The sequence below is a fragment of the Falco punctatus genome (assembly GCF_963210335.1).
Source record: "Falco punctatus genome assembly, chromosome: 1".
Taxonomy (NCBI): domain Eukaryota; kingdom Metazoa; phylum Chordata; class Aves; order Falconiformes; family Falconidae; genus Falco; species Falco punctatus.
Window position 1 is genome coordinate 78,498,440 of NC_137580.1, and position 25,959 is coordinate 78,524,398.

The 25,959-nt window shown below is 37.3% G+C and overlaps 1 long non-coding RNA gene across 1 annotated transcript in view; it reads left to right on the forward strand.

Moving 5' to 3' along the window:
* The window catches only part of LOC308062984, a 47,793-nt gene extending 35,354 nt beyond the window's left edge, over nucleotides 1-12,439 (forward strand). The window contains exon 4 of the long non-coding RNA XR_013927782.1: nucleotides 18-12,439. This is a non-coding gene — a long non-coding RNA (uncharacterized lncRNA). The remainder of the gene's footprint in view (nucleotides 1-17) is intronic.
* Nucleotides 12,440-25,959: the final 13,520 nt, after the last annotated feature.

The following is a 25,959-nucleotide window of genomic DNA, read 5'->3' on the forward strand; positions in this document are numbered from 1 at the left end:
CTCTGTGAGTCACCAAGCTTGGCACAACCTAAGGAATACGAAGGCTGAATAACTTCCCAAGTGCGTGAAATTTGAGTTTGTCAAGCTATTATGCTAGAGAGTAATTTCAGAGGAGCTGTGGTGTATGTTGGAAACAGAAATAAAAGCATTTTGAGGGTCTGGAGGGTATAGTTGGCCTTTTACCCTTTATCTGAGATTCATAGTTTCTCCATGTCTTTGCATTTAATTTCTATTCCTGGGATAAAGTCCTAGGCACAAGGAAAACCAGGAAATTTTGCTATAGATGTTTTTACTTCAGAATGTGAATACTGATTTTTGTTGTTGTTGTTGTTGTAGTTCAGTCTAAAATTTCTAGCAGTGTCTTGTCATTCAGACATGTCTCTGAGCCACTGAGAATCTTTTACTTGGCACTGCAGTAGAAATGGGTATTTTAGGAAAGTCGTGGTCCTGCAACTGATAAGCCTATCTAAAAGAATGAATCTTTGCTGTTAAGCAAGAAACAGTTGTGTATAAAAGCAGCAATACCTTTAAAATTTAAATATCTGACCTGTATCTTTCACGTTTACCTTTTTAACTCTATTAACTGTATTACTGACCTAGAATCAGCTTTTATGTTCTGTTAACAGTGTTTGTATGTGAAGCATCTCTTTTCCACTACCCTTCCGACAGTTGTTCTGAACACAGTACTTGAACTGCATTTTGCAGTATGATGTAACTAAAGCCAAGGTGGTAATATGATTAACCACACTCTAGCAGAAGGGATTGTGAGTGAAGGAAATCATGTACTAATAATTCAATTCAAAAAAATCACAATCTCGAGTCTTATTACACATTAATTGTCCAGAGGTGGATGCATTTACTCAGCTTATACTAGTGCTTCATGAGGCCTGCATGTATGAAATCCCTAGAGCAAGAACTCTGTGATTATTTCTCTTCTAATGCCTGTGTATATTTAGAATCTCCAATGAGAGTATCTCAGTTTAACCAGATTTCAGTGAAGTTTTATTGGAAGAAATATTAGAATGGCTTAATAGCATAGTGCCTGCACTGTCTTATTTTTAATGTCACATTCCTTCCTGTTCCTTTTAGTTTTATGACATAGCCCAATATGACATGAGTAGACCCAAGCTTCAAGGGAATGACATATGCTGTTTTCTAGTCAGAATGTTTAATCCTCATGTCTCAACTGGGATAGGAACCGGAATGTTGAATATAGAAGTACTTTGAAGCCTGGCTGTCAGAGATATATGGCCCATAGGTAGATCTAATATTTTTTTAATATGTCTGAGGAAAGGATTAATGAAACCGCATTTTAAAACCAATTTGGCAATGGATTCTTTTAGCTATGGAGAGAGATGCGAAAATAGAGGAATGGTCTGTGAGAAATGTTGAAACAATCTCTTTCAGGCATAGAGATAAGTGGTTAGGAACAAGGCCTTGGATATGTTTATTTCTTTGCCATTTGAATTAAACATTCTATAAATGATAAATTAAACCAAAAAAGCATCAGAGAAAAAGTGCAGCATAGAGGATTTAAATATAGTAGATCAAGTGTAGCTACTAAATCAGTTCTACATGTAGCAGACTTTAAGTGTTTCATTTTCAGTCTAGCTCTCAAGTATGTTTTTTGGATACATTAAGGAGCAGTTAACCAAGAAATATGAATATTTCTAAGGGTATGTAATCTAGTGTGGTATAGTGGTGTATGAACTGTGGTAAATAAGAAGTTCCTGGAATCAATCTTCATTCATTAACATGGAGCTAATGAGCTAAGTTCTATTACACCAATAACAATATTACTACTTTAAGAAACAATTTCTATTTTATATGAAATATAGCATATGAACCACATGTTGTATATGCGTAATGAGCAACACTTAAATTTTGATAAAGAATGATGCCCCCCTCCCTTTTTGGGCAAAGCTGTTAGCACAGTCTTGCAGGCACGTTTTGGGTTAGTGAGTTATTCTGTTGCCTATTGTGCAGTACAATGAAGCAACTGAAGAACACAGGAGTTACAGGCTGGTGACAGTGCTATTACTGCACCTAATAGATCTTGCAAGATACTGAACTACTGCCTGTGGGCATTCTCCCTTAGAACACATTTTCACATCTGTAATTGCACTTCCCTTTCTTATGTGTGTCTTGCTAATCTTAAAATCTATAGTGGGTTTTTTAATTTCATTTGTTCATTTCAAAAGTACAATAAATTCTGCAGCTAATACAGGAAAAAGGTGAGCATGAAGGTGATGCTAGTGAATGGAAACAAAGCTAGATAAATTGCAAAGGCAACAGTGGTGGTAAGTCACCAAGATGTTTGGACATAGAAGAATATTTAATTATAATGGAGATGTCTAGTCATAGCTCATCATGCAACCCTTATTCCTATTAATTGTTTTTATTGGTCCATCCTGCAAGATTTGGAGAATGACAACATGAGTGACTTGCCCTATATGGTGTTTGGAATTACTTTGTTTTAGTGTAAATTCACCAAAATTGGAGGCTGAAGTTGAAAAAATCAAGAGCCTGTAGAATATTTTCTTTGTATGAGTAAATATATTAGAACAAGGAAAAAAATAATAATTATGGCTTGCATAATCTTCCATGATGTTGCAGTGCAAGATAGTATCTAAAGTTTTTTAACATCTCTAGGATTAAAGATACAATTTTGGAGGGTTATGTTTAATAATCTGACATAAATAATGAGCATTTGAGCAGCCTGGAGGGTTTGATTTTAAATAGTGATGAAAATAAACTGTTAAAAGATTAAATGTAGATAGCTAATTCAAATCCTATATAAAATTTTCAGATCTGTGTAATAATTTTGATCGGATCTTTTTAATATTTAATTTGTGTATTACATCGATGTTTTTCCATCTCAAAGGTACCAGAAAGAACAGTGGTAGTTGACTCATGTCCTAATTAGGAATGTAATTATGAAGTTCATTCACTTCATGCAGTAGTGATTTTTTTTTTATTATTCTGTTTCTTGCCAACTTGTAACCCACTTCCAAGTTACAAATGTATTGTCTTATCAGTGGGAGAAAATGTCTTATCAATCAGCTATTAGCAAAAGTTATCAGGAATGTAAAATTTCTTACATGTTTGTACATTGGGTTAGGGAATGGAAAATCATCTGTAGCAAGAACGTACTTTCAGTCAATCTTGAAGACTACAAATACATATGCCAACTTTAATTCTTTTGTATGAAAGAAGAAACCACTATATCCTAAAAAAACCCAACCCCCCAACCCCCCCAAATGCTTAACTGATGTTACCACTGGCACTTCTTTAGCTCTTTTCCCTCTGATATGCTGCCACTGTCTTTTTCTAAAAGTACTGTTGCTCTCATTATGAATCTTCTAGGGAAGCAGGGAGAATGAAACTGGAAAGGGACCAAGGCTATTGTCTGATTTGGTTTTGCTGCTGCTCTTAGACAGATGTGTTGAGATGGATCCAAGGTACCTGTTACCTTGCCAGCCGTGAAGTATGTGTATACAAGTTCTTTTATGGGTGTAGCCATTTAGCTATTCCATTGGTCCAGATTTCTGGTGGAGGTGTGCATCCCCAAGGTGTGCAGGATCACTGCTTCTTTAATGATAACTTTCCTTCCCTATAATGGAAACAACTGTGGAGTCCAGAGGAAAGCTTTTTTAACGGCAGAAAACTGGCACGCTTCAGTGGAGGAAGTCATAGGAACAGGGATAAAAGTAAAAGGGAAGGCTGCCTGTCAAGAAGAATGGATGAGTTGGTCAACCTAAAAACAAGTGACTGTGAAGTACATGAGACGTGCTGTGCACTTACATATCTTAACTTGAAGTAATTTAATCCACGTATGGTTTAAATATCCCAAATTCAAGCTTTTTGTGGAAAATCAGACCATTTTTTGCTAAAATACAAAATCAAACTCCTATGAATAAGGGCTTATAATAAATACTCTGACAGACATCAGAAATGTAAGCAGGCATCATTGTAATGAAAATTTTATTTTGCTTAGTAAGAAAGTTCAGCTAGATCAAAAATACAGATTTCTTTTTCCTTTCTGTTGAGGAATTGAAACTGTAAGTTGAACCTGTCATTCACTTTGAAGAACAAGATTTTTTTAAATGCTTTTAACACCTTTGTCATTGAGAGTCAGTGGGTGCTGTTCTTTTAATGAGATTTTTCCTTTCACTTCAAAAGTCTTTTGAGATGTTGGTTTGTTGTGTGTCTCCCTGCCCCATGCCACCCCCTGCTATTTATTGTGAGAATGTGACCTTACTCTGTGTCATGATTCAGTTTCATCTTTTAGTGTGATTTTTATCACAGAAGAAAGGATAATATGCAATAGATCACAACATGAACAAGGTTATTTTCTTGGAGATTATTTGCTGTGATTTTTCAGTAGCACTTTGACACAGAATCTTGATGGTTGCCATTAAACCCAAGTACAGGGTTATTTTACCCTTCCTGAACTGCTGAAAGACATTTTAATGAAAATACAAAAGCCTTCTGCTAGGAGAAGGTAGAAAGGTCTGTTGATAGCAAATGTTTCAACAGCTGATAAACTCTCAAAGTAAGATAGAATAAAAATGCTATTTATTGTTTTAAGGTTATTGTAATTTATTGAGAATCTGTGTAGGGAGGTTGATTTCTTGGGGAGCTAATTTCTCATCTGTTTTGCGTGGATCCTAAATCTGGCCTTGCAGAACTCTACATTAAGTTCTAAAATAAAAGCCTGTGTATTAAGGCAGGCAGGTGTAAACAAATTAATGGTCATATCACGTAGCCATGCATTTCAAGAACTCTACGTTAAAAGTCCAGACTCTATGGCTATCTATGTAAATATACTTAAATATGGTGTAAGTAGGAGCAGAGTTTTAAGACATATAATTTGTGCTGATTTTTCTGATTTATCTTCACAATACTCCTAGCTTCTATCATTTGCACAAGAATTTGAAGTATAGTATGCTGAATGCATGCTAGAAAATTGAACGTAAAGCAGTGAATTTACGAAAGGCAGAAAATGTTTAAAATGGCAGATGACTTCAGTGTTTTGAAAGATGAAAAGTATAAAATACAGCTGACAACTGGTGAAAAAATAAGGCAGTCAATGATAAAAAATTTTGAAATTTTTAGTTAATCTATGATGATTTGCATTACTGATTTACATTCAGGTTTTATGTGTAAGAAATGGTATGTATGTTTAAATAATCACATTCCAGATAGTAAAAGAATCACAATAAATAGTAAAAAACACAGGAAATACTGATGTTATTTTGAAATTGGAAGCTTGCCAAGAGGAAGTATCAGTTGTATATAACTTAACCTTTTTGTGTCTTCCCTATTGTCCTGAATGGTGTTATTTTTTTATATTTGTATGCATGTGGCCACTGTTTTTAATGTACATATGTATGTACATATATGTATGCGCTGTATAAAGCAGATGACAGGCCACCAGATGATGACACCAATTGTAAGTGTAATTCTACTTGAGAATAGAAACTAGCTTATATAAATACATTAATGCACCTTGAAATAGTTATAATTGTTTAAGTTTTCTAGGCATATTTTCATAAGTGATCTTTTGTTAGACTTCCCATATATCTCTTACTGTTGTGTCAAGTCTCGGAAAATATTCTGTTCCACCAGAAGCAGCATTTCCTTAAGCATTTCAAGATGTCAGAGGTATTTTTAATAATAAACACAAGGTCTGTTAGAAAAATGAGAAATGTGAACTTCCTAAGCTTTTTCACATATTGACAATCCAGATGTTAAGGGAAGTAAAAAGAGAGACTTTACTGGCTTCATTGGTCTGCTCTGATCCATCAATATCCATGTAGAGGAAATCTATGTTGATTAGAATTCTAATTATGAGTCCTTATATTAAATGAATTGCTTGTAAAAGGTACAAGAATTAATGAGTAGGAGGTTGTTGCCCTCTGTACAGGTTTCGTAAAATGTCAGCTGGCAGGGCATTGCTTTCCTGATCTCATTTATTCTTTGTGGTTTAGCCTAGTTGTGGATATAATAGTATATTCTTTTATTTTCAGCCTGATTTGGGTTCACATTCTCTGGGAATTATTCCCAGTCTACAGAGACAGAAGGCAGAGAATAATAGAAGTGTCTCTTAAGAATCAGATCTTTTGAAACTTTATATTAAAACAATTAACTGGCAGCTAGTTCAGATTCATTGGAGGTTTTCTTTTCCTTCTGATCTTAGCTCTTTCCCAAGTAAGAAAGTCTAGGGAAAAAAACTTTGCAGGTCTTGAGAACAATGCAGGTATATAGGGGAACATAGTCCAAGGTTACTGATCCCTCAAGTATGGATTGTGAATGGGCTTGTTCATTTTTATGTGGAAAGGTCTTTTAGCAAAACTGAAATGTCACCGAAGGTTCAAGGGAACAATAGAAAAATTCTGCCAGAACTGAGATTAGTACAGTAATGTATAGAATCACATTATGATGGTAAGACCAGTCTTTCTCAGAAGCATCTATGAGTGTACAGCTTATTAGAAAATGAGCAACAAAATTGTGACAAAAGTAGTGACACGAATATTATTTGTAGGTCCTGGGCCTTACCTGTCTCACAGCCAGTGCCCTCAGTTGAACCTTAACCTAAACCTGAGACCAACAGGCATCACCCAGAGGAAGAAGTTGTCAGGGAAGATTTCACTGGGCAGCTGCGCTTAACTTCGGCAGCCCCTTCTGGCCCGGTACGTGCTGTAGCTGTAGGGTCTCTCTGTCAGCCTCTCTGCCAGCCCTAACCCTTGGTCCTCAGGTAAGTCTCTTTATCCGGGACCAACAGCCGTGATCCAGAGAGAGGGTTTTGCAGGGGAAATTTCTTTTGGCAGCCTTCCCCTGTGTTTGGCAGGCCTTTTAGCCCTATTTATGCTGCAGCTCTAGGATCTACCCTTCTCAACCCTAACTCTAGGCACTCATCTGAGCCTTAACCCAAGAGCAGGACTTCTAAGGAGAATTTTCTGGATCCCACCCCTTGCTTTGGCAGCCCCTTTATCAGCCTTACTTAGCAGCTTTACGCTTTCTTTGTTGCCAAACCCTAAGACTAATTGCAGGTGTTAATGATATTTTATGAGAGTGTTTGGCAACTTTTAATCTTTTAGAAAAATCTATTGTTATTTTGACCTTATGCTGAATGTGCTGTAAATTCATATGCTGTATTCTGAAAAAGCAGGCTGTTAGTATTAATCTTCTCAGACTTACTCTTATATATTTTAGTTTATATTAAAATTCATACTGAGGCGAGATAGTTACTTTTATAGTATGGAGCAAATCTGTCTATAAAGATCTGTCTAAACTGTTTCAGATGAACAAATGTAGTATCTAAGAGTCCTGTGTATATACTGTCTGTAAAGAAGATTGTCCTTTATTCTCCAACTGTTATATTCTCTCAGTCCCCCAAAATGATGGAATTACCTGATTTTGTAGATTTTGCATGTATGATGCATACAGAACTGTTGTGCATAATGAAGATGTAAGCGCTTCTACATTTCACTTCAAGGAAGAAGTGGTCTCATGTGACTTCAGTGAGTATCACATTTTAAAAACAAGTTCAACTACATCTTGAACTTCAAGATGAAATTTTAACATATAATATCTTCTTTCACTATAGCACCTGGCATAGAAACAAATATATTTTCATCTCTGTGGAGGAAAAAAACCACCTTTGCTTATTTAACAAATACAGAATTTAATTTCACATGGTGTGTCTGTTTCACTGGCAGATTTTGTAACATGGCTGGAATGGAAAAGCTCACATCGTCATCAAGTGTGCAAGAGTTTACCTATCTTTCAGTTTTATTGCATAAGTCATAACTTCATGGTGTTTCAGAAATTCATGATGTTTTCAAGGCTGGGGGAGTGGGGTGGGGTGGTGGTGGTGGGTGCCTGGGGAGTATGATCCAGGCTACTTCATCTTGGAAATTTATGGGAGAGATGGAATACTAACCATTATGAGGGTGACTTCAGTGCGGTAAGAAAAGGCTAAAAGGGTATATGGTCAAGGTCTACAAAATCATAAAGATTGTAGCTTAGGATGAAGGTGACAGCAAGCAAAACTCCTACTCACCAAATTCCACAGTTCTGGAACTAAGGAGCAGTCCCTGAAACCTCTAGGAAGTCAGTTTAAAACATACAAAAGAAAATACTTTTTGATGCAGCAGGTAGACATTTAAGAATTTCTTGCTCCAGGAAGTTGTGGAGTGCCAAAGTCTGAGACAGACTTTTGCTGGATGGAGCATGGGATGACACAGTGGAATATTTTTTACATTCTTAATTCTAGTCAAGCAGTTTTACTCATGTTGTTTGTTGTTGGTTTTTTTTTTGATTAAACTAGCACCTTTTTTTATAACGCTTATCAAGGTCTCATCAAACTAAAGTATTATGTAATTGGGAAATATGAGGAATCCTGAGATTTTATATTTCCTTTATTTAGAATATTACAAGGAATACTTCAATTTCTGTTTTCCTCAGCAAATACTGAGAAAGGAACATAGATAAAAAATAGAGGAGTCTGAACAGCTTGGCTTTATTGGAAATGCTTGTTTATCTTTCAGTAAAATAAGTCAAACTCTTAAAGATAAAGAAACACTTCTGTTCTATACCTGAACAGGTAGCTCTAAACAGATAATTATGTTGAGAAATCATTTGGCTAAATTCTTTCCATGCAGTTCAGGACAGTTCATTATGGAGGCTGTTTATTAGAAAATTAAGGGGAAAAGGATGAAGCTTTTCTACCCAGAAAGTGACTGAGCTGCTCAGTAGAAGTTGTGCCAGGAAACAGACTGAAGCCTTCCGAGCCCTTAGGAAGTGGAAGACCAGGGACCCATTGCCTTTTCTTTCTTACTATGAGATTATTAAATACCTCTTTTCCAACTTTGTCCTCTGCAGGACATCATACGTGATCTTAATATTAGGATTATAATATGCAAAACTGGCCGGCATCCTTTTTTCTGTCCATTTAAAATGGAACAGTGCCTGGCTGATTGTATTAACTGAAAATGTCCATGTAAACTTCCAGTAAGTACCAATAAGAATCATTTCATATAGCCTGATTTAAATGATGCACTTTACAATTTTTCACTTCTGTTTCTCTTCTGTGAAAGCTTGTATTGCTAAAGACTCTGCAGTTCACCAGATGATCTTTTTTCTTTTTTTAGACAACCTATTTAGATTTGGTTTGATAGAAAAAAACCCACTTATTTCACTTGTGCTAGAAGCTTAGGATTTTATTTTTTCCCCAAAGAAAACCTTTCCCTCAGAGTGGTGTCAGTCCACTCTGAGAACAGCAGCAGCAAACTGAGAGAGTATTTACAGCAGAACAAGCTGCTTATCTGTACTGCTGTCTCCAATCACTGTTCTGTATTTTGGCTAAAAGAAAATCATTTCCCAGTCAAACACATGTTTAGGATTCATGCAGCGAGGGCAGTAGGCTCCAATTGTCGCTTTAAAGATCCATTAAAATATAAAAGCAAAGGTAGCCTAAAATTCAGGGGAAATTAATTTGACTTCTGCTTAACCCTGGTCCCTCATTTTGATTTTGCTGTGTGTGCACTATCTTTTTCTCAGTCCAGTGTGTTGTGTTTCTATTTGGAGTGGTGATGCTGGTGTTTGGGATTTTTGTTGTTGTTGTGGGTTTTGTTTTGTGTTTTTTTTTTTTTTTTTTTTTTTTTTGGGGGGGTTGGTTTTTTTGGGGTGTGTTTTGGGGTTTTTTGTCTTTTTTGTTTGGTTGGGTTTTTTGGGTGGTTTGAAGGTGTTGCATTTTTGGGTGATGTGGCTTGTTTGTTTTCTTTTTCTTACTTTATATGCATTATAACAACTTCAGGATACTGTCTTTTAACTGATCGGATGAAGTGTTGCCCATTCTTGGCAGGAGTTTTACTTAAAGGTTAGAAAATACTTTGAGTTTCTTAATTCCTTTTCTAATTCCCCCCAAAGTTCTTGTCAATAGCCTCCTGGTTATGGGAATTTACTCCTAGCCCAAATGTATACTGTAATAAAACACTTAATGCATATGTTTCTTGCTCTGTGGGGAGGAGTATAAATGGGAGGTTAAAAGACAGGATGAGAGAATCAAACTATCTTTTAATTAAGTCCCTTAATAAACCAATGAAAGACATCCTGACATTCAAATGTGAAATGTGAGAAAGGTCTATGACAGCACAGGAAAAAGAGAAGATTGTGATTATCTGCAAGAGTAAATCACATGCTAGCTTTATTAAGTTCTAGCACTAGCAGTAAAAATAGTTTCTACTCAAATGAGGATAACTTTTCTCAAGAGGGTATTTCTTGACGATAGGACAAGACAACAAAGAAACAGGTGATCAGAAGAAACTTGCTACTTAATGAAAGATGTAATTGAATATTGACTGTTTCTCCAATTACATAGTGTGATGATCAAGAAAAATATTTTGCTGTGAAATACCTACAGTCACTCATGTTACTGTCAATATGACAGGCATCAGTAGGTTCCAGGCTTAAATGCTGTGTATGTCTGGTCTAGTATAGCTATATTCAATAAAGTCAGAAAGGAGAAAAAGGAAAGTTTGAAGGAAACAACCTACTCGGAACACTTGTTTCTTCATGGGCAGATTGTCTATGTTGCAATTAACTATGCAGGGTGCAGAGACTCTGGCACTGCCTTTGCATTAAATAACTTAGTCCTGAAGACTTACAGGCACTTTTGCTGAGAGCTGTTATGAGATAATTTGAAGGCTTATGTTGCTGTAATCTACATCACCTCCTATTAAGTGCTCGTCATAAGTTTGTAGAGTTTTTTGGCTGGCTAATTATCTCAGTTTGGTATCAGTCATTGTTTTGCTTCATTCAGGTTCTCCCTCTCCTTCCTTTCCAGGAATAACTTTAGCAATCTGTAACTGATGGCATCTTGCCCTCATACAACGTGCATGGAATTGTGTTCACTGTTGCAGCACCCTGCTGCTACGGCAAGCAGAATTTTGCTGAAGTGTGGTTGGGTGTCAGTGTAACAGAAGGAGACACTGATGCTTCATTTAGAAAACGTATACTGCAGTACATAAGCTTTAAGCCAAATAGCTAATGTATTTTTCAATATTTTCCCTTCATTAATATTCACTTTCAAAAGGAGAGTTAATTATTATTGTGGAGAGAGATTAATTTAGACAGTAAGACATGTGGACAGAGATCTTTGATAGTATTGTTTTCTCAGCTTATGCTCCAGTGTGATTCTAAGGAAATTTCCTGTATTGAGGCTTGCAAGTATATCTTCTAGAAGCATGCCAATTACTAAGTGATGAGCCTGTGTGGTGACAGCATATTGTCTTCTTTTTGTAAGCTTAAATTAAATATTTGTTTCAGGAAAGGTTATCCTTGTTATTTAAGTGTGAATTATTAGAAATAATCAAGTGTTGCTTTACATCCAGATTGTCTATTTATTTTCCAGTAGGTTGTTCCTGATGATAACTTTCAGATTGTTTTTACAGAAAAGTCCATTGTTTACTTCTAATAACACTTGCCTTTTTAGCAAATGTAAAAGGCAAATTCATATGCCAAGTTGAACCATAAAATGAGGATATTAATTTGTAATTATTTTGGCTTTGGCCAGTTCTCCCTGAAATACAAGGAATCAGGACTTGGTCCCAGTAGACATTTGTATTTGATTCCAAATAAACTTTAAAGTAATCTTTTCCTGTAGTACAGGTAGAATACATGATTTAATATGTTGGTGTTGTATGCCATAGAAAGCTTAACCTTCTGTATCAAGTTAATATACAGTGAAATAGCATACTTTCTTAGATCAGAGCCTCAAAAGGGCTTAGGTCCTAGCTGTGGGCTGGAGTGCCCAATTACTCCCTGACATGGAGGTGCCTAACTTGCCTTCAGTTAAAATTTTCTAGCATCTAAGCATATACAAAAAGTTTGCCTCCATTGCATCCCAGTTAAATGACTCGGTACCTATTTTGTGTTCAAGCCTACTTCAGATCCTCAGAAAAGGATCCTCCAACAATTTATTGAGAGAGGCTACATTCAATAAGCCAATATTTTGACACAGCACAGGCATGTACTTGGATACCTTTCATTCCATAACATAACTCCATTTTGTTAAGGTATGGTAGTCTGAAATCCACTGTCTTTCTGAGTGTGAGGGAGTTTCTCGTACGTTTTCTACATAGGTGAATGTCAGAGTTAGAGACTGGCTAATTTCTTTAGAGGCAATTTCCATCCTTCTATTGAAACTGTTCCACTGTGCCATGAACAACTGAATAATTGTTGGAGCAGAAAAAACCAGGCAAAACTGGATGAAGGGATTTGGCAATTCTGAAGTGTCCTGTTCTTCAACTCGTACTTCAAGACAAAGTCCATTTAGAACAGACAGACACTTTATTGAAACACAAATCAAATCTTCAAAGCAGGAGTCCTTTCAATTGTTTGTTGAGGGTGGTGGGTATTTATTTTTGTTTCTTTGTTGAGACACTTTATTGAAACACAAATCAAATCTTCAAAGCAGGAGTCCTTTCAATTGTTTGTTGAGGGTGGTGGGTATTTATTTTTGTTTCTTTGTTGTTTTTTTTTTTGGTTTTTTTTTTTTTTTTCCTTTAGGGTTTTTTTTTTTTTTACGGTCTTCCAGAAACTCTTTCCCTGCTCACATCCCTCCCACATAGTTGGGAGATTTGGGGCTGCTGTAACAACTCACGTTCTTCCTGCATGCAAAAACCACTTATAAATATCCAGTAGAAAGGTTTTATTCTTGATCAGTTATTTTCAACTTTTTCTTTAGCGTGTACCTCTTTAGAAAATTCACATTAATAGTGTCGAACAGCAGACAAAAACCTGCTTTTCTTTACGTACTGTGGACTCTTTTAGAGGCAGTTACTGAGGTAGACTGTATTGTTTATAGAAGAAGCAGATTTGTTACTTCTCCATGGTTCCTTTCTAAGAATACCAATTCTTTTCAGATAGAAAACTGTATTAAGTGCTTGTTTGCTACTTCACATGACCTGGATTTAGATTAATGGCCTCTAAATAAGAAACTTTATAAATTTACTAGTAATTAGATTAAAATTCCACTATTCTTTTCACCAGAGAATCTCCAGAGCAATGATTAATCTAGAGTAAATGATCTACCTTGAGTATATAATGTATATATTGTAATATATTGTTCTATTTCTTCAAATATTGTTAGCTTGAGATATTCAATAAAAGCAGTAAACTTAAGTCTTACTCATAAACTTGGGCAAAGATTATAGAGGTGAAAGCCCAGCTAGAACTCAGGCTGGCCACTGCTGTAAAAGATAACAAAAAATGTTTCTGTAAATACATTAGCAACAAAAGGAGGGATAAGGAGAATCTGCATCCTTTATTGGATGCAGGGGGGAACACTGCCACAAAGAATGAGGAAAAGGCTGAGGTACTTGATACTTTCTTTGTCTCGGTCTTCAATAGCAAGACCAGTTACGCTCCGGGTACTCACCCCCGGAGCTGGAGGACAGGGGCAGGGAGCAGGGTGAAGTCCCCGCAGCCCCGGAGGAAACAGTTAGTGACCTGCTGCTCCACTTTGGCACAGACAAGTCCGTGGGGCCAGATGGGATCCACCGAGGGTACTGAGGGAGCTGGTGGAGGAGCTCGCCAAGCCACTCTGCACAGTTCATCAACAGTCCTGGCTAACTGGGGAGGTCCCAGCAGACTGGAGGTTACCCAACATGATGCCTACCTACAAGAAGGAGGATCTGGGAAACTACAGGCCTGTCAGCCTGACCTCGGTGCCAGGGAAGGTTATGGAGCAGGTCATCCTGAGTGCCGTCGTGCAGCACGTGCAGGACAACCGAGGGATGAGGCCCAGCCAGCCTGGGTTTATGAAAGGCAGGTACTGCTTGACAAACCTGGTCTCCTTCTACACCAAGATGACTCATCCCTTGGATGAGGGAAAGGCTGTGGATGTTTTCTACTTGGACCTTGGTAAAGCCTTTGAAACTGTTTTCCTGGAGAAACTGGCTGCTCATGCTGGGTAAAAAGCTGGCTGGGTGATAGTAAATGGAGTTACACCCAGCTGGTGGCCGGTCACACGCGGTGTCCCCAGGGCTCCGTGCTGGGGCCCGTTCAGTGTCTTTATGGAGGGCCTGGCTGAGGGGATGGAGCGCAGCCTCAGCCAGTTTGCAGATGTCCCCCAGCTGGGCGGGAGTGTTGGTCGGCCTGAGGGCAGGAGGCTCTGCAGAGGGTCTGGGCAGGCTGCACCGATGGGCCGAGGCCACTGTACGAGGTTCCACCAGGCTCAGTGCCGGGCCCTGCCCTTGGGTCACAGCAACCCCCCGCAGCGCTACAGGCTGGGGGAGAGCGGCTGGGCAGGGCCTGGGGGGAAAGGGCCTGGGGGTGCTGGCTGGCAGCCGGCTGGGCAGGAGCCAGCAGGGTGCCCAGGTGGCCAGGAAGGCCGGCAGCGTCCTGGCTGGTGTCTGAAACGGTGTGGCCAGCGGGGCAAGGGCAGTGACCGTCCCCCTGCGCTCGGCACTGGTGAGGCCGCACCTCAGGTACCGAGTTCAGGTTTGGGCCCCTCGCTGCAAGAGGGACAGGGAGGTGCTGGAGCGTGTCCAGGGACGGGCAGCGAGGCTGGTGGGGGGTCTGGAGCACAAGTCTTGGCAGGGGCGGCTGAGGGAACCGGGGTGTTCAGCCTGGAGAGGAGGAGGCTCAGGGGGAACTTCATTCTTCTCTAGGATTCCTTGAAAGGAGGCTGTAGGCAGGTGGGGGTAGGTCTCTTCTCCTGGATAACAAGTGATAGGACAAGAGGAAACAACCTCAAGTTGCACCAGTGAAGGTTCAGATTGGGTATTAGGAAAATCTTCTTCACTGAAAGTGTGTTCAAGCATTGGAACAGGCTGCCCGGGGGACTCGCCATCCCTGGAGGTGTTTACAAAATGCATAGATGTGGTGCTTAGGCACATAGTTTAGCGATGGACTTTGTAGTCTTGTGTTGACGATTGGACTCGATCTCAAAGGTCTTTTGAAACCTAAATGATTCTATGGACTTTAGTCTTATTCATAAAGACAAGCCATCTCCAAAGTGTGTGTGTGTACACACATTGTGGGAGTGAGGCTTTTAGAGATGATACTTCTAGGGGTCACGTTTGCTTAAAGTTAATTTATTTTCTCAGACAACTTGGTTCCTTTTCACTGAGGCTGAAAAAAACAATCAATTTCTATGATACATTACCCCTTCAAAGTCATAACCAACACTGCTGATTCATGAAAAGATTACCATGCCTTCAAAAGTTCAATTAGCTCAATCTGATACAGAATTTCCAAAGGCAATGTTGTCCTTTGAGGTAATATATATGTCAAAACAAAACAAAAAATATACTAGCTGCATAAATATCATCCACTTACAGTTAAATACTAACACTGCAGATGTATTCTACCTATGGCACTTAAAGAAATGGAGTCATATTGTAGAAAAGGTTGGAAATATGCTTTCTAACACTGAGCATTATTTTCAAGAAGAATCAATTATAATAAAAATATGCTTGCAGAGTCTTAAAGTAAGGCACTTCTCCAAGTTTTCTATTTCTTTGTGAAACTTTCTGCTTTGTTTGAAATCAAATGTATTAGATTCCATTTATTTGCTGTTACTGGTTTTTGTGTGTTAGTGATATTTTAAGTTCTTAAGTTTCACTGAATACTGAATTGAACTTCACATAGAGTTAAAGTGAGAGAAATGTTCAATTTCATAAGAGTTTAGCTGTTTTGGTGCATAGGTATTTGGACATCCAGTGCAGCATACATGGACCTGGACTGAGCTCTTCTTTTTTGCACATCATGGATACACCTCTGGCTCTTCGTTGGGAAGGTGCCAATTCTGTTAAATTGTTAATGTGAAAAATGGATTCAAGATAAATGTAGTCATTGGAAAAGGAGACTGAGAGACAAAGAGGTGTAAACCTAGTCCAAGTAACTGTTTTTCCTCTTTCTCTCTTTTTTTTAAGGGTAACACTCCTGCTTCCTCCAAAAAAACCCCGCCCCCACCCCTCAAAAAAATCCCAAAACCCAACAAAACCAAAACTTTCCAAAAAAACCCAACCAAAAACCAAAAGAGAAAAGAAACTGTGAGCTGTAATGACAATAAGCTGAGGTGGTCATGCTTGATGGGCAGGTTTACTTTAATAGTTTATTAAAGTCTTATTGTGCAGCAAGTAATATGTAACACCGACATTAATGATTTGCGTGGATGGTCTCAAAGACTTTCAGTCAGTTGTCACAATAAACAGTTTTGTTTTGGATTCTATTTGTACTGCTCCTTCTCGTCATGGTGCTGGGGAACTTTGATGTTACATGGTGTATACAGCTTACTGTTACAGATCTAAGGCTTTAATATAGTATGGGCTTAAGGCTTTCACGTAGGCACATCAGCAATGAAAAAGAGACAATGGAAGTCCTCACAAAACATTGCGGAAGCAGTGTGGTGATTGGCATTTGGATTTTGGGGGAGTTTGTGATTCACTGGTGATTCACTTGTGATTCAGTATACTTCACAGAGTATTCTTCCAAGTGCTGCCTACATACACAGTGTCATGCCTTGTCCAGGTGTCATCAACATCTGGGCATCCTTTCTATATCACACCTTAATTTAAGGCAGCGTAGAAAGATTTAAGGAGACAGTAAGTGGAGGAAAAGCACTGTGTTTTGTGCCTCTGAGAACTCCTTGTTTCAACTGTGGCCTGAAAACCCATGTGTTTTGAAAAATAAGTAGAAAATAATTAACATTGTATTTTTGCTTCAGCCAGACTGTGATACGAGGCACCAGGTTGTGATTCCAGTGTTAACAGGTTCACAGCTGAAATATATGGTGCAAGGAGGAATAGTTTAGTATTTCTAGCATTAAAGCAATTAAAACATTGGACTGGGTTCAACATTCTGATCAGCAAAAATTCCTCAATGAGCCAAAATGGAGAAGAGGACAACCTGTCCTTTTTCAGTTCCTGTCCAGTGAATATGTCGGTGACACTATGAATCAGTTGCTGAAATCTGGTAGAACTACTGGGTGTGACCCAAGCCCTGCAATCTATTTTGAAACTTTATTCTCAAAATGGTAGATTTTAATATCAATCACCATCTTTTTTTCTTTTACTGGTTAATGTTTCCAAGATGCAGAGCTGTGATAATGACCTGCAGAATCTGGTGTAGTAGCCCAAGCATTTTTTCTGGGGAATAATGGAGGGATTTCATATTAATAGCTTCGGTTTAGGTATAGTGTTGGAAGAAGTGGTTACTACAAGGTAATTACACTGCTTCTGTTTCTGTTTAGAACATTAAGTGACTATTTCAGCACAATTTAGGATGGAATCTGGTCAGATTTTGATTAAAATCCCATATCAGTATTCACCTGTGAGACTCATGCTCTATCTGATAAACATCGTCGATCCATAAGTGAAGGTGGTAGTGGAAACCAAGCAACATTTCAAATGTCTTACATTGGTCAAATGACCCTAATGCTGCACAAGACTTAGGTATTGAAAGAAAACAGCTGGACGCTGGTTTGTTGTTGAAACGGTTTTTTTTGTGTGTGTGTTAGTTTGTTTTTTCCCTCCCCATAACATGTCAGCTTAGAACTTTTTGTGGTATTTGCCTTAAATATATGTTGACTTCTTCTTGCTTAAAAATTGAAATATGAAATAAAAAATATTTATGACTATTACATTTTGTTCTTTTTCTTAGTGACATCAGAGTTTTGGGGTTTTTTGTTGTTTTAATCTAAACTTGAGTGAGAATCCCAGCAAGCTAGTGCACAGTCAGCATAAATCAGACCTTCTGACAGCATTCCTTTGTATCCCAGAACTGTGCTGAACATGCATTTTTTTAAGCATAGGTAAAATAACTCTCGGTTCTCTGCACTGAGGCTAAGAGTGCCAGCACAACTAACAGTGTTTGTGTCCAAAACCTGGAAACTGCTCTAAGATGTAGGAACTGGCCTTCTAACTATTTATCTTCCGTAATTACCAGAAATATTAGAATGAGCACAGGACTGCAGGAGCTCAAATAGACTGCTTTATTATTCACTAAACAGTTATACTTCGGTGATACTATAATTGGCTATTGTGGAGATTATTAGTGTCCCAAACAGAATTGTTACTTGAAGTCTTGAGTAAGAGAAGAAACTGATTAATGCTTGAGAAGGAAAGATTCTCATTATTTGAACCCTCTCAGCAAGAGAGAAATAACTATCTTGACTTCTTCCTAAAATTATGTTCTCCAGGTTTTTGAAAACTGTCAAAATTAGAGTAAGCCTTCATTCTTGCTAAGAGCTGCCCTTAAAAGTGTGTCACATGATTTTATGCGGAATAAATGCTGTACAAGTATAGATATCTGGGAGAGCCTGTGGGACAGGGGAATGAGAACAGGGAAAAAGAAAACATCCTGCATCAAGTATCAGTGGTTTTAGCGTAAATTAGATTTATATGGAGTTTGAACAATAGTGTTTTTTAAAAGCTGCAAATAGCCTGAAAATAATGAACTTTAAACCTATCAAAAATATTAATAACGTTGCTTCAGGTTTAGAAGTATACTTTTCTTTAGCTTAGAGGTATGTTTTTAATTGAACTGTGGTGTCAGAGAGCAGTCACACAGAAATCTGTGTAAGAGATAGGGAAACTGAGGAATGCTGTAAAACTGACTGAAGTTCAAAACTGTTTGAGTTAATAGGTTTTTCAAGAAACAACTCCTGGTTTATAAGGAAAAAGAGCTGTTTTCTGTTGATGATTTTGAAGCACTGCTGCCACCAAAGCTAGGCTCCTTTCTTGATAGGCTGGTGCTATTTAAAGAGCACACAAAGCTATCAAAGGAAATACACAAGGAAAGGGCATACGTTTTACTTCTTACCAGAGGTGACTAATAACAAATGTAGTTTATCTCAAGCTTGCAAGGAATGTAATTAGTTTAGGAGATCAGGCATGGGGGGAAACAAATAGGAACACCTGAATGTGCTAATGCTTTGTGATTAATAAGCACTTTGTGTGTAATAATCAGCGGCCTTTTGAATTGTGAAAGTCATATTCTGAAGCCATTGACTTGAGATATTTAGATGGGAGTTTCAAAGAGTCAAAGCTAAAGGGTATGGAAATAGAAATATACACCACAGAAGAGGTTGATCATAGGCTTTAGGATATACAAGCTGTGAAATGGGGTTGATTATAAAATGTATAAATTGGTAGAAAGAGCAGCTTGATACTAGCGTAATAGCAACACTAGAGAAGGATGACTGGGAAACATGCAGCATGAAATAACTAAGAGAAGACTGAATGACCCACAGTTAACAAAATAATATTTACCAAAATTAGTGGTTACTAGATTATTGTTAAAACCAAAACAAAACTAGTAAGAAAACAATTTTTTATAGTTTGCTAGTTGATCATACCTTACTATATACAGGTCCTATATGTTTCATTGGTTGCTAAAACAGTTTCAGAACTTCTTCAAAGTGTTTAGGAATGTATAATTGCACTAGTAATATCATGCTGTCCTTGCTTTATGCTGTAGTAATAAAGGACTTAGTTTTTCTCTTTTAAATGCTGCTTATCATTCCATGGACTCTTAATCATGTTCTTTCAGCCTTCAACACTTGTGTGTTAGTTAATTTAATGAATTACTGTATACTTTTTAGTTCTGCAGTCTTGCACTTCAGTGTTCTTAGTTCTTGTCACTACTAGAGATATCTGTATCCTTCATTGATTACATTAATGTAGCAGTAGTCCTAAGGCTGGATTACTGATTATTTCATGTGTTTTTTTGAGATTAAAAGACACATCAGACTTGATGGCTCCAGTTGTCAGCTATTTTCTTACTTAAATGAAGTTTAAATTGAGTTTTGTGGTATCATTTGTATGTAATGACTTTACATTTGATTTTGAATTCTCTGGCATCAATGATTTTGTGAAATGGAGCATCTAATAGTATTACAATTGGAGGAAGTATGGCTTAGTAAAGTATCGGATTGGCATACAGGGTATGTAGCTTCTCTTCGCTCTTGGTCTAATGACAGAATAGTGATGAGACAGGTGCTTCATCTCTGTGTGCTGTGGTTAACCTGCCTGTAAATTAGGCATAACTATGCTAATGTGTGTAAAGTGCATGCATTAGATTTTTAGAGCACTATAGGAGAAAAGCTACTATTAAAGGCATGATTCCTGTATTGTGTGTCCTCACTGTAGTTTGGGAAATCCCACCTGACTGTTAGACAACTGCAATATTTTGAATAATCTAAATTATATCAAAATCTATATAAAAAAAATTCCAAAACCAAGAAGTAGGTGTATTCTTTCAAAGAAAGCCAAAGCATGTAGTATAAAAAAATAAAGGTAAGGTACTTGAAAAACCTGGTGAAACAAGTCAGATTAGTAATCTAAATTTGGTATGTAAACAAACAGTCCTCTTTAACTCAAAAAGTATAGAAAGATAAAATACACAGTTGTTAACTCACATCCCTAATTTTTAATCCTTTGTGATGGTGACCCCCTTTCTCTGAAGTTATGTCTGTACACTAGGAGCACACATATGGAGTTAGGAGGGTTTTACAATTAGTGAAATACCAATAATATCCAGTTCTAAGTAAAAGCATTAATACAAACTTTAATGTGCTCCTAGTAAGTCATAGTAATATGAAATTAAACTGTTGTTAATGATACTTTCAAATATAGCCTTGCTGTTACAAGTAGTGCAAAGTTTACTTCTTGATCCTCCAATTTTGTTGCATGAAGAATATCTACTTAAAATTCTAAGTCTTTGTTGGAAAGAATAGTTCAAAAAAAGTCTGCTTTTGACCTCACTTGGTGATGGCTTGGCCTCCTGCAGTAGCTGTCAGCTCACCAAGGTTCCAGCAAAGATTGGCAGGACAGTACAAGAGATGCTGAAGTCTCTAACTACACTGAAACACAAGGCTACAGGATGTAAAGAGAAACTGGCAATTATTTCTGCTCACAGGCTATAAAAGCTTTGATTTTCTGTTTCACCTCTTACCAGCTTGGGCAGGGGATATTATCCTGTCTCCAGCTACATTACTGCGTGGCAGTACTATAAAACAGAGTGGCTGCTATTTTCAGTGGTTTTTCTAGTATAAACAGAAGAATAAAGCCAGTGTAAGAGTAATAATAAAAGTAGTATGTAATAACACTGGAAATTACCTCCCTATTAATGGAATTGCATGAATCATTAATTTCTTTGGTACTTTATCCATAGAATAAAAGAAAACCAGAAAACTATCAATAAACCACAGAAAACATAATAAAGTGTTTTTTTTTTCCTGAACAAAGAACAATGTTTTGAAGTCTGCTATTTATATAAAGTAGAACAAGACTGAAAATGGAACAAACAAAGGTTTACGTAGAAATAGCCAAAAAGTAGGTCTGTAACTTAGGACGTGGGAGAACTGTATCCCTATTTCAAATCAGTGGTAATCAAGAAACTAGGATTTCTGACATCTAGGCAAGATCCTGAAAGATGATGATACACTGACTTGTAACAGTCTCCTGGAAAATTGTGTTTCTTACTCCCTTTTTTTAAGGTTCTGTATGGTGATCTGATGAAAAGAGTGTGTAATGGTCAAGTAGGAAGGTAAGAGAAACCTTACTTTAGGCTAGGTTACATATGATTTCAGAGACACTTAGATGATTATGTTATACTGTATAAATGGAAAATAGTAGTTAAGGTCTCTAGATCTAAAATGTATATATGCAAGACAGTGTCTAAAACGAAACAAAAAACATTCAGATTCATCCACCAACTCTAGTTTTTGCTGTACTCATATGGTGAAAGGGTTGAGGGGTTTTAGGTTTGGTTTGGTTTAGTAGTTTGGTTTTTTTCTTAAGATGAGTTTAAATAGTTTTAGGCTGAGATTCTAATTAACTAGGAAAAAATGAGGATGAAATAACTTGAATAGCACTGATGCAGCCTGTCAAATGAATAGATTCACAGACAAAATTACTGAAATACTTTTACGTCCAAAGTGTATCTTCAGACCTTAAACAGAAAGTATTTCAAGCCATGTCCATCAGATAAAGACTTAGTTGACAGCATTGACAGATTCCAGGTACAAAAGCTATTTTCTATATCATCAAAAAATGGGAAATTTTTGGTCATTCAGTGGGAGAATGGTTACCCAAGAATTTGACTAGATGATTTTTGTCCTGTAATATAATTCTTGATGTTCCACAACCTCATTGTCTTAACAATTCTGCTTTAAGTACCCTGTATCTGCCCCTATAAGTTGTTGGCGTTTTTTTCCCTTCTTTTTTGTTTTGAAAAACGTTGATATACAAACACGTTCATTTGTTTAAGAATAGAAGCAGCTGCTGTTTTCCATATTTTTTAGGAACTGTTATTTAAATCAATTTCTTAAACTCTGTCAAAATGTCAAATCCTTGCCTTCAAGTTTAGAATGGAAATTTTAATTAGGCTTCTGGATGCCGGTGTTATAATGTAATACATAGTATGCATGGAAGTACAGATACTTACTATGCCAAAAATGTTAATTTTTTCTTTTCATAATAGTTGTGACCTTTTGAGACCATTTTTAAATGTTCTTCATAGTTTCTTAATTTTAGGTCGGACTATATATGTGTATTGTTGTCCTTTGGGAAAAGTCTTGCATAATTTAGTAGTAGAACAAATATGTTTTACAAAACTCTAAAATCTCAACAGTTCTAGCTTGTATTTGATGTGCATGTGTGATGCAGTTAGTAAGTGATGCCACAGGTAGTATCCTATAGTACTTGTGATACGATTCTATACAATTCTATGGAAAGTGTAAAATACATAGTAACCATCTATATTTTTTATAAAATATGGATGGTATTACATCAGTCTCCAAAGGATCTGTTTTAATAGTTTTCCCTTATATAAATTAAATTTGAGAGGCTTTATTCTTCTCTAACTGGGCAAAAGAAGCTTAGGTGATTTGAGCTAACTAGTTGGGATGATGTTTCACAGTTCACATACAGACATGTTGGTAGTGATGGAAGAGTATCTGTAAATGCATCCCCCCCTCCCAAATTATTATCAATAAGCGATGGAGTTTGAGTTTAGATCAGCCTGCTTTATTTCCTCATTTTAGGAGCACCAGTACTTCAAATCTGTATTTCAAGTGCACGTGCTAAAGTGATATCTGTCCAAAAAAGGGTCTCTAGTTGAGAAAGTTGAACTTTTCATGTAGTGCCTACAAATGTAAGAGCTGTATTACCCTGCTGGGTGATGTTTCATTTGCTGTGAAAATGGCTAGAATACCTGATGTGGTGGGAAAGCTCAGCGGTTGGTGTATGTAACTGGGGTGCAGGCAGAGGAAGGAGCAAGGGGGTAGGAGGACCTCAGGCTGGCCAGAGTTCCCTCTGGGTACCTTGGAGTGTGTCAGGAAGGTGCTGGCTGCAGGAAGAGCAGAGCTGGTTAAACTTTATCTTGCTGCCTGGAAAACATAGTGGAAGGTTCTGTAGCTACAGGGCAGGCCAAGCAAGCAGATATATTCTGCCTACACACAAGGTCTATGTAAAGAATGCCAAGAACGTCTTCAGTCCATGGGATGTTGCAGTGTGTGGAAGGCACGTGTTCTAAAGTCACTGAACCCCTTCCCTTCTTTCTGTGGATTGTTTGTGCTCTAGAGTGTATAGTTTATTTGTATATTTTTAATACCAAGGTAACAAATTAAAACCCTTTCTACAAATTTTATGGTCCATGTTATTAAGTAAGAGGGAGACTGTATCTGGATGTAATTCCATTTCATAGGATGAAAATGATTTTATTTTCTGTCTAATTAAGAATTAGCGATTGCTTTGTAAGTCTGCTGTGATATCCCTGAGGATATTGCCGATGAAAATGTAAAACCCACATGGCATCCACAGCTCTCTCCTAAGACCATGTTTTTGTCTCGGGGTAACCCGGTGTAGCAGGAGATGCAGCAGTTGCCAAGGTAACTGTTCTTTTCTAGCGTGATGGCAGCAGGTGACTGCTTGCCTGGATATCCACAGTGATTTTGCTCGGGTTCTACTCCTTCAGTAAGGATGTACATGTTCTTCTTCAGACTGTTTGTCTCTTACAGAGGCTTTAAATAATACCCCAAGGCACATGATAAATATTAAAATATTATTCAATATTATTCAGTGATTATTCTTCCTGTAGTGCTGTGTTATTAATATTAATATTTTAGTAATGTTTTAAATGCAGAATATTAGAGCAAGGTCCTTTTATATTATGATCGCTCTCAGAGAAATGTATTTTCTGATTTTATTTTTTCTTTTTAAACTTAGTTTACTGTTTCAAGACTTCAAAACCCTAACTAATTAACTCTACATTTAAATCTGGAACTAACGAGACAAAAGCTGCAAGCAGAATTTCAGTTTTATTTTTATTGTACTGTCCTTAAGTGGAATTAGTAAGATATTTAAAAATAAGACTGATCTCCCATCCTAATTCTGCTGCAGCATTCTCCTGGATTTAAAAGAAAACACACTTAGCAAAAAGGTGATCAGATTTTACAGCCTTTGAGGATGCATGGGAAGGTTCTCATGAAATGTGATGGAATTATTTTCTTGGCCACATTTTTTTTTTAAGTTGCTGTTCGTCTGAATACCATCTGTATAATTAAATACTCCAGTTTAGAAGATCTGTCCTGTTTCGCATCCTGTGTTCTACTGCATTGTGCTGACTTCATTTTGCACACTTAGAGTAGAATTTTCAGGGATTAGAACCTAATTCTTCAGTGTGTCATAATTAGGTTTTAGCTTTAATGTGGTAATGAGACTGATAGCTTTATTCAGTCTGTTAGCAGACCCAGAAAGAGACTCTGTTGCATTATTTAATGACAGTTTGTAAGCTTATTACATAAACATGATCAGAGAGTGAATTTTGTTAGTTATGTGTGAAGAGAATCTTAAATTTGGGACAATTGGAATTGTTTTAAAGGTTTCACCTGTGTATTAAGTTTACCATACAAGCCTCTGAACACGTGGTACATCTGTGGCCTGAATTCCAGCTGTTAAAATACTTCAGAACTGGGCAATCTTCCTCTTATAATCTCGGAATTTAGTTCTGTATGTGAAATAGTATGTCTTAAAAGGAAAATGAAAGAAAAATTTCTTCCTTATTCTGTTACTATTATGAATAATATCAGCGTCCCCAAAATAATAAGCAAGCTGTCAGTACATAAGGAACATTGCTAAATAAAACCATCAGCTATATTTATGGAGAGATGGACAAGACAGCGTCAAATCTGTGCCACCTAAGTATCAAATCCGTATTTTCAGTGGAATTGTTCTGTATACTGACAATTATGACAATGAAAGATTTGCTGGAAATCTTGTATTTATTTTCTGTAAGTTTTTTTCTGAACACTTGATTTCTGGAAAGGAGGATTTGTGCTGGAAACAAATCTGACAAATAAAAGCTGACTGTGAAACTGCTTTGTAACAGGAGTGTAGTCTGCTTTCTCTCGATGACTGAAATTAAATGCAAGGTATGATTGTTGTATGGGACAGGCAGTTCTTGGCTCAGAGGTAGATTGCTTGAACCCCCAAGAAAGGGGTTGGGGAACAAGTAGGTTTGTTTTAAGCATCCATCTTAGCCAAGACTACCATCCGACGGGTAGACTCAACATCTTGACACTACTGTAAATGTTAATGTTAGCTCTGCTTTGTTTTGATAGTTTTGTCAGACACTTACTCACCAATGGTACTTATTTAAGTAGATCAGACTCCTAGAATTAACAAAACTACTGTAATTCCCCGTCCAAGGACACATTTTTTTGACTGAGGCGTGCAACTCATAACAGATGTGATAGTTGTTTTCTTCTCCCTCTATGACTTGACACTAAATCATGTAGTAGCTCAAGTGAGTGACCAGCAGTGACCAGAGCACAGCTCTAAGGTTCTGTGTGGACTCAGAAGTTACATGAAGTGCACCAGCTGGTAAAAATAAACCTCTACAAGCCTTCTCCAGAAGCTTTTTTTAAAAAAATTTTAAATG